The sequence below is a fragment of the Panthera pardus genome, unplaced genomic scaffold (genome assembly GCF_024362965.1).
Source record: "Panthera pardus isolate Hobbes unplaced genomic scaffold, ASM2436296v1 HiC_scaffold_7, whole genome shotgun sequence".
Lineage (NCBI taxonomy): Eukaryota > Metazoa > Chordata > Mammalia > Carnivora > Felidae > Panthera > Panthera pardus.
This window is the reverse complement of record NW_026527002.1, coordinates 65,353,918-65,374,224: the sequence shown is the minus strand read 5'-3', so window position 1 is coordinate 65,374,224 and position 20,307 is coordinate 65,353,918. Positions and strand designations below refer to the sequence as shown.

The following is a 20,307-nucleotide window of genomic DNA, read 5'->3' as shown; positions in this document are numbered from 1 at the left end:
AGCCGTCTCCACGTGGGTACTCACTCAGGTGAGGATAGGGAAGGGGCTTCTGGAGCATGTGGGGTGGGAGCGTGGGCAGCTGAGAGTCCTCCCCTGGGAAGCTACGAGGTGGCAGGAGCTGGGACTGGGTGTGAGCTAAGGCTCCAGGCCTCTGAAGCATGCTCCATCGTCCCATCCAACTTCACTTGCAAAACACATACTCAGGGGTGGAATCTGAGAACTTCAAGATGGTGACTGCAGAGCATTAAACACCAGGCACGGGGCCTCTGCGGGCTGGGCCTGTGTGACCACACCAGGCAGATGTTCACAAAGCTGGCACTATTTTAAATGCTTTTTATGGCATATATATTTCTAAAGTGAGAAGCATGCTTGTGTGTGTGTGTGTGTGTGTGTGTGTGTGTGTGTGTGTGTGTCTTGTATGTATTGAGTTTCCTAAACTGGGGGTGGACTCATCTACATGGATGTGTGTATTTTTTTAAATTTATGTTTATTTATTTATTTAATTTATTTAATTTTTTTTTCAATATATGAAGTTTATTGTCAAACTGGTACCCATCACCCACCCTCCCCTCCCTCCTGGATGTGTGTATTTTATTTTATTTTTTTAACGTTTATTTATTTTTGAGACAGAGACAGACAGAGCATGAACGGGGGAGGGTCAGAGAGAGGGAGACACAGAATCTGAACAGGATCCAGGCTCTGAGCTGTCAGCACAGGGCCCGACATGGGGCTCGAATTCACGGACCGCGAGATAGTGACCTGAGCTGAAGTCGGCCGCTTAACCGACTGAGCCATCCAGGCACCCCTGGATGCATGTATTTTAAAACACAGCAGCAGCTCAGCCCGTGTGACTCGGGGGAAGCGAGTGGAGTGTCTGGCAGTCTGCATACACGGAGTCTCTGCTGTCTGTTCGGTGGCCACACCAGGGACTCCTGAGCACGCAGTGGTCCTTCCTGCCCGGTTTGAAGAACGTTTGGTTCATACCTTCCTTGGGAGAGAGAATAGTGCTGTGGCTAATAGCTTCCATTCCAAGGGCTCCAAATACTTGGGGTTATTGACCAAGCTCATGACTCTGCAACTTTCTTGCCACTTGACCTCAGGCCAAATACTTAACTCTTTTGAACCTCAGTTTTGCCATCTGTAAATAGGCATATGGTGTCCCTCTCCTAGGACTCTTTGAGGATTATAGAGACAAGGGCATGAAAAGCACGCGCAGCACGGTGCATGGCATATATTGACCATTCAATAGGTGTTGACCACTGTTATCATTCCTGAGTTTAAGAACAGTTACAGAACTTAAAAAGTGACGTGTGTGTAGGTAGTTAATGATCAAAATGGAACGGTACCAAGTATAAGATGAATGGATGAATTCCGAGAATGTTTCTCAGTAGTTTATTATCTAATAGTAATGCTTGAGATGAGTTCATCATTTTATAGTTCACAAAGCATTGTCTTACACATAATTCCATTCTAGGAGCACAACAGCCCTGCAAAGTAAGAACAGCAAGAAATTCATTATCCTGTTTTATAGATTGAAAAACTAGAGGCCCAGAGATTAAACCCAACTTATGTTAATGGGTAACATACTGTGTGACAGTATGTTAGATTTGGGGATAAAAATGGGTAAGAGTTTTTTTCCTGCCCTTTTGAAGAAATTGTGGGTCAGGGGAGCCTAGAGCAGGCTTGTAGGAGGGCGCTGACCTTAAGGTAATGTATCTGTCAGGATAGATCAGGTGATGGTGGCAGAAATAGTAATGATGAATTTCCGTGGCTTAAAAAAATGAAGATTTATTTCTCATTCATGCTATTGGTCCATCATGGGTCAGCTGGTGGCTCTGCTCCCCTAATTTCACTCCAGACCGGACAGATAGAGCAGCCTCAGGTTGGATCTTTGCTTCTTGTTGTGGCAGAGGAAACGGATCTGAGATTGGGAGGGTCTCACACCAGCAATCAAATTCTCCACTCATGGGCCAACCTTTTAATATGGTTGCACCCCACCACAGGGGGCAGGGCAGGAAGTAAAATTCCACTACAAGCCCAGAAAGCAGGGAGCTGGAAATATTTGGTGAACAGATGAATAAGGACTCCAGGTGGGTAGGCTCTGAAGGATGGCTAGAGATCAGGTGAATATTGGCGGGGTGGGTTTGGTGGGGAGAGTCGAGGGATGAAGAAGATGAAGGGGAGCCGTAAAGACATGGAGGCTGGTGGGGGGATGGGAAGCAGTGGGGGAGGCGAGAAGCTGTGGAAGAGACGGAAGCAGAAATGCACAAGGTGCAAGGGTGGAAATGGTGAGTCTGCCGGTCTGGCTGGAAGAGTCTGATTCAGCTCCTATTGTGTATTAAACGCTGGGGATGCAAAGAAGAAAAAGCATGTTGCTTACCTTTGAACAACTACGGTCCGATAGAAGAGCTAGATTTTGTACATGGAACAAAGGGAATCAAAATATAAGAACAGCCAGTGCCATTGCCAGGTACTCTTCCAGGATCTGTATGTATTTGAACTCATGTCATCGACATTGTAGCTTAGTGAGGTAGATGCCGTTATTATCCCCATTTGATGGCTGACATAACTGAGGCATGGAATGGCTAATGGATAGCAGGGATGGGCTTCAAATCCAGACACTCTTAGTCCAGTTTCTGTGTTCTTAATCTTAAAGCTTCACTCTACTGGTTTTGTTTGTTTGTTTGTTTGTTTGTTTGTTTGCTAACTTGTGAGTTGGGGCTATGCCGATAATCTTGGACGGCAAGTAGTTTTGCCTGGAGATCCAACATGATAGATTGTTATTGGCTGCTTGGAGCTCCACGTTGGGAAGGTTCCCAAGACCAAGCTGGGACTCAGGGAGGAAGGAATGATGTGATTAATTAGTAATGCCTGCCATGGCAGGAGAGGTGGTATTGTCAGCATAATATCTTTGGTAACCCTGGTCTATTTAATGCCTAGAGCAAAGTGGATTGACTCAATTTACTAACAAATAAAGTCAAAGCCAGACAACTGTTTCATTGACTGTTTTCCTCACTTTTCAATCTTTTTTCTTACTTCAAGGCTCTATCATATTTATGTCAGCATAGGTATTCCTTGTTTGAACAGTTAGCTTTCTTTTCTGGAGATTAATGTTTAAAATATCAAAACCATAACCCTTCAGGCAAACATAACACCTTAATTGTCAAAACAACAAAAATATCAGCCATGGCAAATGTTCAGTCCATTGTTCCCCTGGTGTAGTCATCAGCTGGGGTGGCATGGCAGTGATAATAATTTAAAAAAGGATTCGAATTGTTGAATCCAATTTCTGTGCAAGGAAGAATCCATCAGCTAACTTAGGGAATTCAGCCATGAGAGAACCCAGCTGTAGCATGCGTCATTAGTGGAATTTCCTGCCTGGAAATGTTGTAGGGCTTTCCTCTGCAGGGAAAGTTCTAGGAACGTTGCCCCCCTACCCCCCCACCCCTAGCTCCCTTTTCTTTTCTCGACTTTTCTTTCCTGGGTACCACTCTATCTATGCCCAGCCTTTCGTTGCTTTCCTATTATTTCCTGCACATTCCTAGGGATAGATCCCAAATTCAGCTGCACGGAGATATGGAGAGAACTAGGAGCTGAGAGCTCAGATGATAAATAGGTTTCCTCTCCTGGGCCAGCTCTGATCAATTGCTCGTGGCTACCGAAATGCTGAGTTGAGAAGGTTTGCAATGGACTCAGCCTGAGAGCATACAGGGATTTATCCGTGATGTCTGCCGTGAGTGTGGGTGAGGGACAGTAATGCGTGTAGGCTTCTACTGGGCCTGCCGGGATGGAAAGCCCGCACTGTTCCTACAGATGTGAGAGAGTGAGCTTGGGGTCCGGTCTGAGGAAATGCTCGTTCAAGTCCTGTCTCTTCTCTTTCTGTGTGAATCTTGGATTCACTCGGAAAAAACTCGAGTAAAAATGATCCTCCTTATGGAGTGCTTATAAGTGTTGTAGGGATGATGTACATCCAGTCCACAGATATTTGTGAAGCACGCTGTAGGTTGCTGGAGGTACAATGAGGGGTACGCCATGGAGGTGGTTCCTGCCCGCACAGAGCTTATAGTCTAGTGGGGGATATATTTGTTTTCTATTGCTGTAACAAATTATCAGAAATTTAGAGGCTTTGAAAGTATACATTTTTATATCACATTTCCTGTGGGTTAAGGGTCTGGACACAGCTTAGCTGGCTCCTCTGCTCAGGGTCTTGTAAGGTTGCACTCAAGGTGTCCACTGGGTTCGTTCTGATCTGGAAGCTTGATTGGAGGGAAGTCTGCTTCCAAGCTTCTTCAGCTTGCTGGAGGAGTTGACTTTCTTATCACGGTAAGACCGTGGGCCTCGGTTTTGGCTGGCCGTCAGCTGCATTCCATCTGCAGGCCGTAGAGGCCGCCCATGATAACGGGGGCCTACTTGCAGCTCCTTGCCACGGCGGCTTCTTCAACACGGCTTGACTTCATCAAGCCAGCCAGCAGAGTCTCCTGCTCCAGTCTGCCGAGATGGAGTGTTATATAAGCTAATACAGCCTTGGGGGTGATATCCCTTGACCTTGTCTATTCTACTGATTAGAAGCAAGTCACAGGTCCTGGCTATATAGTCAAGGGGCAAGGGATTATACCAAGGCATAGAAAACCGGAAGTGGGAGTCACTGGGGTCTCTCTACCACAGAGATGTGCAAACAAGAGTTCATTTATAAGAGAGAGTGTGTATATAAGGGAGACGTATACACAAGAATAACAATAGTGTCATAATTGCTTAGAGTATAGGAAAGTACATATTGGGGGCACTCAAACAGTGTCCGGGTTGTTAGGACTTTGTGGAGGAAGTGATTAAAAAATTTTTTTTATTATGTTTATTTGTTTCAGAGAGAGAGAGAGAGGGAGAGAGAACGAGCAGTGGGGAGGAAGAGAGAAGGTGACACTGAATCCGAAGCAGGCTCCAGGCTCTGAGCTGTCAGCACAGAGCCTGGTGTGGGGCTCGAACTCACGAACCATGAGATCATGACCTGAGCTGAAGTCTGGGGCTTAACTGACTGAGCCACCCAGGCGCCCCAAGGAATTGATTTTTTAAAAAATTTGTTTATTTTGAGAGAGCACAGAAGGGGCAGAGAGAGAAAATCCCAAGCAGGCTCTGTACTGTCAGCACAGAGCTTGATGTGGGACTCAAACTCACTCACCGTGAGATCATGACCTGAGACAAAGTCTGACACTTTACTGACTGAGCCACCCAGGCACCCCATGGGAAGTGACTTTTTAAGCTGAGACCCAGAGGATGACTGAAGTTAGCCATATCCTAATATACTATCCAGATGTTACTTCTTTTCATTACCATGTACCACCCAGAATTGTATCAAGTCTTCAGAGAAGGTCTTTCCAGCACTTAGAGCGAGACCCTTTTCAGAGTTGCTCTGGGATCTTTTGTTAATGCACCCCAAAGAGCATCAACTCCTGGGCCCGTCACCAGATGGCAAGGAGAGGAGTACCAGGAGCACCAGGCTGAGTGGGTGATGGTGGGTCAGGAATGGGGTTCTAGGGATTCTCTGTGCAGCTAGCGTCAGTTCCCACTGATCATCCCTCGGAAGGAAGGGAAGCTGATGAGGGGTTCTAGGACAGAATGAGGAAACCCCTCTCGGTTTCGGATTGGGCCTATGGTTGAAGAATCGATGGCCGAACCAAAGCTTTTCCCATTCCGTGTAGATCTCTTTAGAAATAATGAGAGCATTGACAGTTGTCATCCAAAGTCTTGTTCCAATTTGTTAAGCTTTTAGTAGACCTTACTGGCTATTATTGAGAATAATGCATCATCGTTTTGAATACTTGCTGTGTGACAGGTAACAGCTAAGCCCTGAGTGCTTGAGCTGGATTATCTATCTCAAGAAGGAGCTTTCTCCGTGGCTTCTAACTCATGAAATGCTGCTGACCAGATTGTCTTCCCTTTTCCTTGCTGCCTATTAAAATTCCCCTCATCCTACATGCTGCATCTGAAGTCCCACCCCTTCTCAGAAACTGGCCATGAGCACTCCAGTGCATATTGTCCCTACTGATAAGTTTATCACCCCCTCACCCTCTGTCTTCCATCACCTGTAACGAGAATCATAGCATTCGGGAGCTCTGTCTCACCTGTCGCTTTCTAGATGTACTTCTACCTTATGATCTGTCCCCGCCAGACGGTCTGGCCACAATCAACCTGGTCTCTGTCTACAATTCCTGCATCCCTCTGCTCCATCCCGGGCAGTGCAGACAGACTGGATTTTCTAAAGTTCCACCTTGGTTGTGTCACCTTATTATCACTCAAAAACTTCTAGTATCTAATCCGTAATCCACACCAATTTCCCTTGGTTTCCCCCCAACTGTGGAGCTTGAACTCACGATCCCACGATCAAGAGTCACGTGTTCTACCAGCCAAGCCAGCCCGGTGTCCTTAGCCCACACCAGTTTCACTTCTTGGAATTTACCCCAGACACATCTGCCCATGTGTGAGATCACAACTGCCGTTCATACTGAGTGCTGTATCACTGGCAGCAGCAGCAAATCTGAAGCAACCAGCATATTCATCAATAAGGGCTTGGCTAATAAGGGCTGGAACATTTTAACTGTGGTTTTTTTTTTTTATTTTTTTTATTTTTTTTTATTTTTTAATATATGAAATTTACTGTCAAATTGGTTTCCATACAACACCCAGTGCTCATCCCAAAAGGTGCCCTCCTCAATACCCATCACCCACCCTGCCCTCCCTCCCACCCTGCCCTCCCTCCCACCCCCCATCAACCCTCAGTTTGTTCTCAGTTTTTAACAGTCTCTTATGCTTTGGCTCTCTCCCACTCTAACCTCTTTTTTTTTTTTTTTCCCTTCCCCTCCCCCATGGGTTTCTGTTATGTTTCTCAGGATCCACATAAGAGTGAAACCATATGGTATCTGTCTTTCTCTGTATGGCTTATTTCACTTAGCATCACACTCTCCAGTTCCATCCATGTTGCTACAAAAGGCCATATTTCATTTTTTCTCATTGCCACGTAGTATTCCATTTTAACTGTGGTTTTTAAGCCTGGTTGACTTTCAGGTCACCTGGGTGTGGTATATTAGGATGATCTGAAAGTCTCTGCCACTTCTCCCATTGAGAGGTAGAGTCTAATTCCCCCTCTCTTAAACAGGGATAGTCTCTTGTTTAGGGACTTGCTCAACCAATAGAAGGGGATCAAATAGGTCGTCTGAGATCTCAAAGGCTAAGTTTTTTGTTTTTTTTTTTTAACGTTTATTTATTTTTGAGACAGAGAGAGACAGAGAATGAACAGGGGAGGGGCAGAGAGAGAGAGGGAGACACAGAATCGGAAGCAGGCTCCAGGCTCTGAGCCATCAGCCCAGAGCCTGATGCGGGGCTCGAACCCACAGACCGCGAGATCGTGACCTGAGCTGAAGTCGGACGCTTAACCGACTGAGCCACCCAGGCGCCCCTCAAAGGCTAAGTTTTAAGAAGCTTTGTAGCTTTTGCATTGATTCTTGGAACTTAAGCTCTGAGGTGAGCCAGCTGCCATTGTAAGACATCTGACTAGCCTGAGACCGCCATACTTTGAGGAAGCCCAAACCAGCTGCATGAAGACAGGCGGTGGGTGGAGAGGGAGGGAGGGAGGGAGGGAGAGAGAGAGAAAGAAAGAAAGAAAGAAAGAAAGAAAGAAAGAAAGAAAGAAAGAAAGAAGAGAGAGAGACAGAGAGAGAGAGAGGTCCATTCAGCCCCAGCTGTTACAGCCATCCTAGCCCAGGCACTAGGCATGTGAGTCAGGAATCGTTTTTAGATATTTCAGCCTCTGCAGATATGATGTGGATAGTAACCAGGCATTCCAACTGATGTCAAAATCAAAGCCCCAGATACACGGCTCCAATCAAACCATTCCTGCCATCTCCCAGCCATCCAAGTCACCCCACCAAAGCCCCCCATCACTGTGGAGCAGAGACAAGCTGTCCCCACTGTGCCCTACAAGAATTCTTGCCCCCCCCCCCAAATTGTGAGCATAACAAAATGGTCATTGTTTTATGCTTCTAACCTTTGAGGTGATTTGTTGCAGAGAAAAGATAACTGGAACTCCTGGGGATCTTTCAAAATCTCCCTAGGCCATTCCAATGAACAACCATGAGAAGAATCACCAGTCCATAAAATTAAATGCTATGTATCCATTTGAAATGAATAAAGAAGCTCTCTTTGGAGATGCCTGGCTGGCTCAGTTGGTAAAGCATAGGACTCTTGGTCTTGGGGTTGCGAGTTCGAGTCCCACATTGGGTGTAGAGATTACTAAAAAATATAAATAAACTCTTTAAAAAGCTCTCATTGTCTTGTTCTGGTGTGATATCCAACTTATATTGCTGAGTAGTAGTTAGAAAGTCACCAAGACAATTTTTATACTATGTTACCATGTGTGTAAAGGAATTATGTAGGCATGGGTTATGTCTGAAATAACATATAAGAAAGTGGTAAGTAACATTTGTTGGTCCCATAAAGGGGAACTGGATGGCTGGTGATCCGAGGAAAAACTCTTTATACCCGATGATAGCTTTCATATTTTAAAACATGTAAATGTAGCAATTTAAGGTTAAAGAAATTCTGCCTGTCGCTTACCAAATTCTTTAGCCTGATCTGACCTCAACCTCCTCAACCTTCATTTCTGGGGTTCTTATTCACCCCTCTTATTTTACACTAAAAACTGGTTATGTTAAGCAGAATAATGCCCCCAGTCTCCCAAGTTGTCCTAATTCCTGGAAACTGGCAGTGTTATACAACAAAAAAGACTTTGCAGATGTGATCCAATTAAGTAGCTTGAGATGAGGACGTAATCCTGGATGATGTGAGTGGGTGCAGGGTAATCGCAAGGGTTCTAGTGAGTGAGAGAGGGAAGTAGAAGTCAGAGAAGGAGATCTGGGGAAGGAAGTAGAGGTCACAGGGATATGATTGCTGACTTTGAAGATGAAGGAACGGGGACCCTCTGAGGCAGGGGATGTGGGTGGCCTCTGGGAGATGGAAAAGGCAAGAAGACAGATCTTTCCTCCCCTAGGGCCTCCAGAACAAACACAGCACCTTGAGTTTAGCCTAGTGAGACCCATTTCAGATGTGTGACCTCTAGAACTGTAAGATAATAAATTTATGATGTTTTAAACCACTAAGTTTGTGGTAATTTGTAACAGCAGCCATAGGAAATGGACACACTGGTGTTTCTCCAGATGGTGTTCAGAGAAATAGGCCTTTTGAGGGAATATTAATGAAAATAATAAAAAGGTTCTCCAAGGCAAAAAAAAAAAAAAAAAGACGAGTTATAATAATTTTTAGACAATTTTCGTTTTAGAGAGAGCATGCAAATGGGGGCAGGACATAGAGGGACAGAGAGAGAGAGAGAGAGAGAGAGAGAGAGAATCTTAAGCAGGCTCCATGCTCAGCCCAACATAGGGTTCCATCCCACCTCCCTGGGATCATGATCTGAGCCAAAATCAAGAGCCAGATGCCCAACCAACAGAGACACCCAGGCCCCCCAACAAATTGTTATTGTTTTTAATCAAGTTAAATGAGGTATAATTTACACATAAAATGTACAGCAAAATGTTTACATTCTGTGTACAGGTCAATGAATTTGACGCATACGTACATCCATGTAACCTACCACCCCAATCAAGATATAGAACATGTACGTTACCCCAAAATGTTTTCTTGTGCCCCTCCCTATCCCTACCACCTGTCTCAAGTAACCATTAACTTGCTTTTTTCACTAGACAAATTATTTTTTCTTAAGTTTATTTATTTTGACAGAGAGAGAGAGCATGTGTGCATGAGCAGAGAAGGGCAGAGAGAGAGAGAGAGGGAGAGAGAGAATCCCCAGCAGGCTCCCTGCTGTCAGTGTGGAGCCTGATATGGGGCTCGATCCCACGGACTGTGACATCATGACCTGAGCCAAAATCAAGAGTCAGACGCTTAACCGACTGAACCACCCAGGCGCCCCTAGACAAATTATTTTTAACTGCAGGGCTTCTCAGGATCTTTAATATGTCAAGAGAATTGTGAGACATGCTGTGACAGGGGGTTGAATCTCCAGACTTTTCTGATCATGGATCCTTTCGTTCTGGAACAGCTCACAGGATGAAGGGCTGTCACAACACACCTGAAAAATGCTTTCCTGCTCACCTGCTCAGCTCAGGCATTTCCTCCCTCGTTCAGTGCCCATCTCTATCTTTCAAAAATGTTCTCATGGTTGAGTGCCTCCAAGGAGTAGATGTTTCTCTCTGCTAGGTCTTGTATTCTTTGTTCCATATCTCCTGTAGCACGCACATGGCATAATGGTTAATATTATAGTAATATTATATTTGCATTATAGATACATGGTCATATAGTCTTTTTTGAGGGCAATGGGTGCTATTTGCTTTACTATTACATGATTACCAGGAAATGCTCAAGTGTTCATCAGGGAGTCAAAGAAGATATGCTCCAAGGTAACTCTCAAGCTGCCCTAGATTTGGAGCCTTCACTTGCTAAAACATTTTTAAACTCCGCTTCACTAACCCATCGCTATGTGAGTTTAATAGGCTATGGTGAATGACTCCCTCATCTTCTTACCCCACATCCAGCCCCAACACATTCCTGAGTACTGTGGATTTGACTTCTGAACGGTCTCTCCCATCCTTAGCTTCCTTTCTATGCCCTCTGCCACTGCCCTTGTCCAAGTTCTTATCATGTCGCACCTGCATTATTACAATGGCCTCCTGGCCATTTCCCATTTCCCATCCTCAGCCTTGTTTCTCCTCTCATCTATGTTCCATTGTAATGCCAGGATCCTGATCTTGTTCTTCTGCCTAAAAACCTGAACACAGTTGCCCATGGTTTATCAGATCACGTGGGAAGGGCTAGCGTGGCAAACATGGCCCTCCCCACGTGGGACCTTTGCCTCTTAGGCTTCATCTGCTGTTCTGCTTTTCCATGTCCCCTCCATTCCAGTGACTGTGGCTCCGCACAGCTTCATGGATACACTATGCCCTTTCAAGATGCCACGTTGTTCCTTCAACGTGGGATGCCCTTCCCCTCCTCCATCTGGCAAATGTCTCGTCATTGGAAGACCATTCCAAATATCACCCCAGGAAGACTTCTCATCTTCCCAAGGTGCAGTGAAAACTTCTGCTTCATTACCCGTCAGTGGTAACTGTATACACGTCTTTGGCAGAGCTCGTGTCTAATTGCATCACGATTATAATGTATTGGTTTAGATACTGTCTCCCTCACTATAATATGAATCGTGTGAAACACAAATGACCCCCTTTATCCTTGCATCCCCAGCTCTTAGCACAGTGCCTAGCAAAACATATCTGTGACTAATAACGGCTAACGCTTAATGAGCTTTTACTATGTGCCTGGGCACTGCACTAAGTATCTTTGTGGGTGAGCTTGATTATTTCACTTATTTCTCACACAGCCCTGTGAGGAACATTGTGTTAACGTTTCTGTTTTGCAGCAGAGAAAAATGAGCCTTGGCGTAGTTAGAAACTTTCTGGTGCAGCTATTTCTGTGTGTTTCATAAAACTGGTAACTGGTAGAACTTCTACTGGAACCTGGATTTATCCACTTGTTGTCCTTTTTTGTTTAAAAACTGTTTATTTATTTATTTTGAGAGACAGAGAGAAAGAGAGAGAGGGAGAGAGAGGGAGAGAGAGAGAAGGGGAGACAGAGACAGAGAGGGAGAGAACCCCAAGAAGGCTCTGCACTGTCAGTGCAGAGCCCAGGGCGGGGCTTGATCCCACCAACTGTGAGATCATGACGCCAGTCAAAATCAAGAGTCAAATGCTTAACCAACTGAGCCACCCAGATGCCCCTATCCATTTTTTTCTCCTAATATGAGCTATTAGTATTCCCTGAATGAATACATGAACAGTCATTTGAATATTTAAAATGTGTATCTTCAAGCAGCAGACCAGGACCATTTCCTTGGCTTGGTAAAGGGAGAGGAAGCCTCTGGGCAGAGGCGTTAACACAAGCAGAGCCTGAAGAGAAGGGGTGCAGACTCAGAGAAGTGAGAACACGTACCCCAGGATGCAGAGTAGTAAGTGACCGAGTCAGGATTTGAACTCATGTAGGTTTCCAGTATGGGGTCCCTGAAGCTTGGCTTCTGCTTCCAGCAGCCCCCATCTCCAGGGAAATTCCAACACTAAGCATTTCTGGTTGTAGGTTCAAGCAGTCAAGAGGGAGCCCCCTGTTCCCTGGGGAAGGCCGCTCCTATCTTCACTGCCAACCCCCCACTCTCTCCTCGTCTCCACTTGATGCTGAACGTGGCTGGAGAAAGACAGCTGCTGTGTCACCAGGAGGAATCAGTGCTACTTAACAAGCACCCGCTTCCCTGGTCTGTTCACTCTTCCAGCCGTTTCAAACGCTACCCTCTCTGCTATACCTCTAGTATTCTCTCTCTCTCAACTCATGAACTTGACTCCTATTACAAGGAGAAATCTTAAACCCTACAGGAAACCTCTGGGAGCTTTGCCACTTTATTTACCAGCTTACCCACATTGGGCACATGTGTTCTACCTTCCCTCATATTAGTGGTCAGACTCTATACTCCCCTACTGGACTGGCCTCTGTTGTGTCCTCTGTCTCATCCTCTTCCACTGATGAGAACATACATCATCAGCAATTCTTCCCTCTCCCTCGATCAATCATCAATGGGTCACTCTCGTCCACATACACACATGCTGTAATTTCTGCTCCCTGGGGCTTTGCATGTGCCGTTCCCTTTCCTTGCCATGCTGTTCCAGGAAATATTTGCAAAGCTTGTCTCTGTTTCCTTTGGATCTTTGCACAAGCATCCTCTCCTGACCATGATGTTGAAGAGTGCAAAAACTGCAGAGCTACGATCTCCTTTACTTTTGGAAGTAAGAAGAAGCAAAAATGTGAAAACAAAGGAAAGATTTAAATTTTTTTTAAAAAAGTGCAAAAATGTCACCCTCCCTATCCTGTTTTAATTTTTCTTCATAGTATTTACCACCACCTGACATGCTATAGACTATTCATTTGATCTTCCAGGGCAGGGTTTTTCTTTTTCTTTTTCTCTTTCTTTTCCATTGCTGTATCTCAGCATCTAGAACAATGTCTGGCATACAACAGACCCTAATGAATGTTTGTGTAGAAAGATGGCTTCAGTGACTTCCCTTCTCTGACATCCCTGCTGGTTGGTAGCAATGGTGTGATTTTTCCTTACAAAGAGGGACAGCTATTCAGAAGGATATTACCACCCACCGCTTTCACTCAGAAGTTCTTAGAGCAGAGCTTCTTAAACTTTGATGTGCATTTGAATTGCCTGGGAATCTTGTTAAAATTCAGCTTTGGATCCAGCAGGTCTGGGGGACCTGAGACTCTGAATTTCTAACCAGCAGCCAGGTAGGTCATGTAGATGCTGGCGATCCAGACCACACATTGAGTGGCAAGGCTGCTCTGCTCACCTTAAGCATGGTTCTGTTTTCTTTTTTTTAAGAAATGGAGCGAGTATACATATTTGCATAGCATATTTACATATTTACAGTGTAAACATGACCCTGAGTTCAAGCAGTTCTGGGGTCAGTGCAGCCATAGCTGCAGGACACTACATTTGTGCCAAGTTTCATCCATCATTATACATGCCACGGGAGGAACTGTTTGTAGTCTGTTGAATGATGACTGTCCGTTGTTCTGGGCAGATTTAGTTTTGTTTGGTTTTGGGGTGTGTGTGTGTGTGTGTGCGCGCAAGAATATTATTATTGATGCTAATAAGTTTCCTGGCAATTGTCTGTTGCAATTTGACATGTTTTGGCATGAAATCAGTACAAAGACAAGTCCTGTCTTTCTGCTCAGGTTATTATTACATCACTCTCCTTCTGTCCAGAGAACAATGTGGAGTGCTTCCTATGATAATCACCAGCATCAATTAGTTTTAAAATCATGGTCAGGGACTCCCCACGCGGAGTGTACAGTTTGTGTGTGCCACAAAGGGACCCGGCTGGGGAAGGGCAAGTGGAGACTGAAAACCAGTCAGCACCCCTTTGCCAGGTCAGGTGCTCTGGCTGGAGTTGCAATGCCTTCTTCACCGAGAGGGGGCGCCTTTTTGCAACTTGAATGAAACTACCTGATGTTTGCTAACTGGTCCTAAAGCTAGAGGGAGCTACAAAGGCAAATAGAGGGCGCTAAGCACAGCACTGGTTTTAGGCAAGTGGAGGTACAGGGGGCCACAGTACTTGTCCGGGTTCTTATCGGCATCAGCATGTAACATTTATTGAGGTCTTATGATGCACAAGGCGCTGAACCAATTGTTGTACATACATTGTCTCATTTGTCCCCTACAATGACAACCCCCCCAAATTAAGTGTTATTATTATTTATGTCATCCTTGCTTATAGAGATGTAAAACTTGGAGAGGTTAAGTGACTTGCCTAGGGTCACGAAGCTATGTTAAGTGTATTTTTACAAAATGTGCATCGTGATTCTCAGGTGAGTATTAAATGATCACATGTCAAAGATTTTTAGTCTTTAATTTGTGTGAGAACCAGTAGGATATTAAAGCTTACCCAAAGAGCATTAGAGAATTTAGGTATATGCAGATGATTTAACAAAGAAATACAAGGAAAGCCTGGTAGCCTAGATAATGCCTCCCCACCCTCCAAAGATGTCCACATCCCGATGCTAGAACTTGTGAATACGTCCCCTTAAAGGTAAAAAGGACTTCGCAGATGTAATTAAGTTGTAGATTTTGAGATGGGGAGATTATTCTGGATTATCTGGTAGTGCAGTGTCATCACAAGCATCCTTATACAAGGGAGGCAGGAGTGTCTGAGTGAGAGACAGAAGAGTGAAAGCAGAGGCTGGAGTGATGCGCTTTGAGGATGGAGGAAGGGGCCACAAGCTGCAGAATGTAGGTGACCCTGGAGGCTGGAAAAGCAAGGAAACACATCCTCTTGTAGAGCCCCCAGAAGAAACCAACCCTGCTGGCACTTGATTTTAGCCCATGAACCTGATTTTGGACTTCTGACTTCTAGAACTAAGATAAGTTTATGTTGTTTTAAGCCCTAAGATGTGGTAAATTATCATAGCAGCAGCAGGAAATCAATACAGAAATATTACTGGATTAGATGGAAAGCTGGTTAATGTCCAACAGGGCCATAAACCATAACCCTTGGAACCAATTCTACCACCAGAGTTAAATTATTTGCATCTTAACTGGACCAAAATTTAAAAGTTAACCTCTGCCCCTACAGAGACAAAAATTGCCTACTCAGTAGAAAGTCAAGTCCAAAAACTGCACCAAAAGAACACCCAGGAACCTCTTCTGCATATTCCCAAGTTTAGGATGTTGTTCTAGAGAGCTACAAAGTGGAGCAGCTAGGATTTGAACCAGGTTCTTCCAAGTGCAGAGCTTATGCTCTTAACTATTAATGGACATACCTTCTCACTAGCATTAGTTGGTAGAGTAGCAAGGCAGTCTGAGACAAAGAAAATTGTGCACAGAAACTGAGAACACAGCTCAAAGATTGCCAAGGTGAATTTACCAACTCATTCATGGTGCTGCCTGAACCAAGGATTCATTCCCTTCCTTGTGCCGGTGGTGGGAATTCCTGCTCTAGGGCTGTCTAGCTGGCTCAGTCTGTAGAGCATGCAATTCTTGATCTCAGGGTTGTGAGTTTAAGCTCCATATTGCACGTAGAGATTTGATTAAAAACAAAATCTTAAATAAATTCCTGCTCTAGCTCCCTGAGAACTTAGCATCAATGGTTTAGATAGGTTCCCGGTTGGCATAACTTGAGAGGTGCAGTGTAAAGCTTGAATCCGCAACCCCCACCCCCCCACCTTGCTCAGGAGAAAAGGTCCCTGAAAGTCCCTTCTTTAAAAATATATTATGTGGTTAGGCATCATGGCACCTTGCCTAGTAAATGCTTGATAAAAGCTTGACTTGCATGTGGTTTGGGGGAAGGGAGAGGTGAAAACTTTGGGGTTGGGGAAGAGCTAGCAGGAGCAAATGAGTTCTTGGCACTGGCATGGTACTTCTAAGAGATGGTGCAGTGAAGGTCCTAACTGAGGTTAGGAACTTTCATAGGGAAGTTGGACCTGTGGTAGGACAGGTGAAGTGTGGCCAGTGTCTCGAAAGAGGGCTGCAAAATGTAAGTTTACCTTTTAAGGCAATTATTCTAGACACTGATTGAGTCTTAGAACAAACTGGGGGGAATTAAGAAATACTAGTTCACTGACCCTACATGAGTTTTCTAGGGTTGCCATGACAAAGTAGCACAAAGTAGGTAAGCAAAAACTTACTTTCTCATAGTTTTGAAGGCTAGAAGTTCAAGATCAGTTGTTTTTTTTTAATTTTTAAAGTTTACTTATTTTGAGAGAGAGAGAGAGAGAGAGAGAGCATGCACGAGCAGGGGAGGGAAAGAGAGAGAGGGGGAGAGAGAGAATCCCAAGCAGGTTCCATGCTCAGCACAATGTGGGGCTCATACTAGATACTTTCTTGAGGTTTCTTTCAGTTCTAAGATTTCTTATTCTGGAGGAAGTTGTAAGGTTAGTTTACAGTGGTGCTGAGTGTTGGAGGAGACAGGAGGAGAGTCACTTGGTGCTAATGGCCACCACTGCAGCCATCCCAGCCCCCACCCCCCCCCCCCCCCCCCTTTTTAACCATTAGCAGCATCACCAACACCACTGGGTCTGCCACCATGTTAAATGTTTATTTATTTTGAGAGAGAGGAAGAGCCTGCACACGAGTGGGGAAGGGGCAGACAAAGAAGGACAGAGAGAATCCCAAGCAGGCTCCATGCTGTTTGCACAAAGCCTGCTGCAAGGCTCAACCCCACAAACCGTGAGATCATGACCTGAGCCGAAACCAAGAGTTGTAGTCTTCACCGGCTGAGCCACCCACGTGCCCCTTCACCACCATTATTACAAGCATCATCACCATCGCCAGTGCTGTCTCTATGCCTGCTGCCATCACCCCTCTGCCACAGGCATCAGCACATCGTCATGGAAAGCACCTCCGTCAAACTCCCATCCCACGTGCCTGTGCTCCATATTTCACCTTCCAAGGGACTGAAATGCTCCAGTTTAAGGCCGGGGCATGACCCTTCTTTTAATTTTTTCATTTAGGACTCGGCAGTAAACAGTGACATAACATAAACCTAACTAAACACGGATTAAGCAAAACAGAAACTTACTGGCTCATGGAAGTGAGAAGACCAAGGGCAGCTCTGGCTTCAGGCATGGCAAGATTCAGGGCTCCCAGATGTAATCACGTGTCTCTGCCTGCCGCATGCTTTGTGCTCTGTTGGCTCAGTCTCAGGCTCCCTGAGGGGGTAAGATGGCAGGTCTAGCCTCTCGTGTCCTCTCAGATTTCTGGTACAATAAGAAAGAAAGGCATAGCATTCAATAATTCAAAAAATACTTATTGAGGGGCCACTACATGTCAAGGGCTCCTCTACGTGCTGGGGATGTAGAGAGAAAGAGGTAGGAGAGCTTTGGGTCATCCTGGGGCTTTCACACGAGAGCCCTTGGGGGCTCTGATTGGACTGTCTTTGGACACGTGCTGTCTGTGGACCAATCACTGTAGCCAGGAGTATGTGATACGCTAATTGGCTTGGGCTGGGTCACGTGCCCCACTTACCAAATGCCAGTTACTTTTTGAGTGTCGGGCACTCAGTCATAGTGATATTTGTGGTGTGCTCCCAGGGCATAACCCAGGGACGTGCATAATAATAAGCAAATGAGAAATGACATGAAACCAGTGAACAACTGAGTAAGCAAAAGAGAGAAAGCGTGATAGGCAAATGTATAAAAACACATTAAAAGCGGACAGATCTGAACAAGTCAAACCATACAATGATGGCCATCAGTTGCCAGAGAACAGATATAGTATTCACTGTAGATTATTTGCCAAAAATACTTGCGCTGTGTTTTTCTTATCAGGATAAGAAAATCCTGCTCAGTATTCTGGGCAGCATTAGAAACAAAAGGAAACTTACTTGTAGTTACTTTCAGAGTTGCCCTTGGGGCCAATAAAACCCAGGGGTCACTCTGGGTCTAGCACTTTGAGGAGCTCGTGAAAGAAGAATTGGAGACAGCTCACAGCTGGCAGCTAAAATATGTTGATGTCATTATGTAAATGTCTGCTACCTTCACTTTTCCTCTTTCACTGTCTCTGCCTGCTATGGGCGCCCGGGAAACATTTCTCCCCAGTGCCTGGTGTTCTCGGGCAAAGCTTTCAATTCCTTTGATAGAGGCTGCCCTCTGTGTTCCTTTTATGCATATTTCAATTGGTAAAAAAAAAAAAAAAAAAAGTACAAGTGAAGAAAAAAGTCTAGAAGAAAAATTTACACCTGTAAAACTTAGCATGTAAAAGAGCCTTTCACCGGTCCTGGATTCTAAAAGTTTGGTTCCATCTATCTTGTACAACACCTAGATGGGTCAGCACTTGAAGGAATGTGTGTGATTTTAGTCATTCCGCCACTCAAGGAAGGGCATGTAGAGGACACATCAGAAGAGGCAAACTAAATTATTAAGAGGAATCTACATCTGAGCAAGAGCTCAAAAGGTATGGATTCAAGTATGGAAAGACCAAAGCTTTGAAGAAATAAGCAAATGCTATGAATTCATGAAAGACATAGAAAGTATGCCTGTAAATAAACTTGTTGACCAAATTTCAATGGACCCAAATAAGAGGGGCACCCATGAAGTTTCAAAGGACTAAAAGAATTACAAATATTGAGTGTGAGTGTTTTAAACAATGGAGATAAACACATGAAATTCAGTGACTTTAGAAGGAACAGTGTTTGAAAAGATAAAGTCCTTAAGAATTTGCGTAAATTCACGGACGACAGACCAAGAGTGAATCTCCTGACCCCGGAGGACGGTCTAGATGAAGCCCTGCCAACAAAGGACAATCGCGTCCACCCTCAATGCTTCTGTCAGAGATGGAGCGTAAGACAAGTGCTCAGAAGGATCACGGGCAGGCTCGGGACAGCTCCCAGCAATGCTTTGAGAATAAACAAGGAGATCTGCTGATTATTTGAGGGTTTGGGTTTTTTGTTTTGTTTTTGTTTTTGTTTTTAACATTTATTCATTTTTGAGACAGAGAGAGACAGAGCATGAACGGGGGAGGGGCAGAGAGAGAGGGAGACACAGAATCGGAAGCAGGCTCCAGGCTTTGGGCCATCAGCCCAGAGCCTGACGTGGGGCTCGAACTCAGGGACCGCAAGATCGTGACCTGAGCCGAAGTCGGACGCTCAACCGACTGAGCCACCCAGGCGCCCCGTTTTGTTTTTGTTTTGACACGGAGGGTTATCATTAGAGTTAACACCATGAATAAATGATTAAGCAAATGATAAATGAAAATGACGAATAGAGGGCTTTTTGTAACTTTTAATTTTGAAATAACTATAGACTCATAGGAAGTTGCGAAAAATAGCACAGTCACATATGTCCTTCACCCAGCTTCCCCTAATGGTGATAACAAGCTGTAGTATGATATCAAAGCCAGGACATTGACATTAGTATATTACCATTAACTAGACTACAGACCTCATTTTGCTTTTATAATTTTTTTGATTTTATATGTAGTTTATTATGAAGATGACATTGCCACAAATGTATTTTATAAATTATAATGAGTATGTCAAAGTCTGCTATAAATTTTTTATTCCTCACCACCAAAGAACAAAAACCCTATGAGCTGTGGCTAAGAAAGTAATCACTGTTATAATCCATTCTGGATTCTTATTCCTCCAAATTTTATTAACCCTCCTCGATACGCTTTACACCCCTCGCGTACTAAAACATATGGAACGCTTCACGAATTTGCGTGTCATCCTTGCACAGGGGCCATGCTAATCTTCTCTGTATCGTTCCAATTTTAGTATATGTGCGGCCGAAGCGAGCACATTTTATAATTTTTTTTAAACTAGGCTTCATGCCCAGGGTGGAGCCCACCATGGGGCTTGAACTCACAACCCTGAGATCAAGATCTAGGCTGAGATCAAGAGTCAGACACTTAACCGACCTAGCCACCCAGGTGCCCTTGTTTTTATCATTTTTGAAGACTGCATTCATTTGTGTGTGTCCGTGTCTATGTAATTGTATTTCGTGAATAGATTCATATAACTACCATCACAATCAAGACACAGAGCCGCTTTGTCACCATGGGAGAACTCCTTCATGCTACCTCTTGTATTCCCACTTTCCTATCCTTTCCCTCCCCTGGCAACCATCAATCTACTCTCCATTTCCATGTGGGGTTTTGGGGTCATTTTTTTTATAATGTTACAGAAGTAGAGTCATACTTCAAAAGGTATG

At 44.6% G+C, this 20,307-nt stretch overlaps 1 long non-coding RNA gene and 1 other non-coding gene across 3 annotated transcripts; both read right to left on the bottom strand.

Annotated features, from left to right (window-relative positions):
- Window positions 1-750: 750 nt before the first annotated feature.
- LOC109273208 (uncharacterized) lies at window positions 751-17,476 on the bottom strand. Of its 2 annotated transcripts, none has more exons than XR_002082917.2 (3): window positions 17,178-17,476; window positions 10,156-10,286; window positions 751-1,487 (listed from the first exon to the last, which is right to left on the bottom strand). It is a non-coding gene; the product is annotated as an uncharacterized LOC109273208 (long non-coding RNA). The 2 variants fall into 2 exon arrangements; XR_002082918.2 differs by lacking the exon at window positions 751-1,487 and adding an exon at window positions 4,125-4,488.
- Window positions 17,477-19,788: 2,312 nt separating this feature from the next.
- LOC128775387 (U6 spliceosomal RNA) lies at window positions 19,789-19,895 on the bottom strand. Its single transcript, XR_008420111.1, has one exon. It is a non-coding gene; the product is annotated as a U6 spliceosomal RNA (small nuclear RNA).
- Window positions 19,896-20,307: the final 412 nt, after the last annotated feature.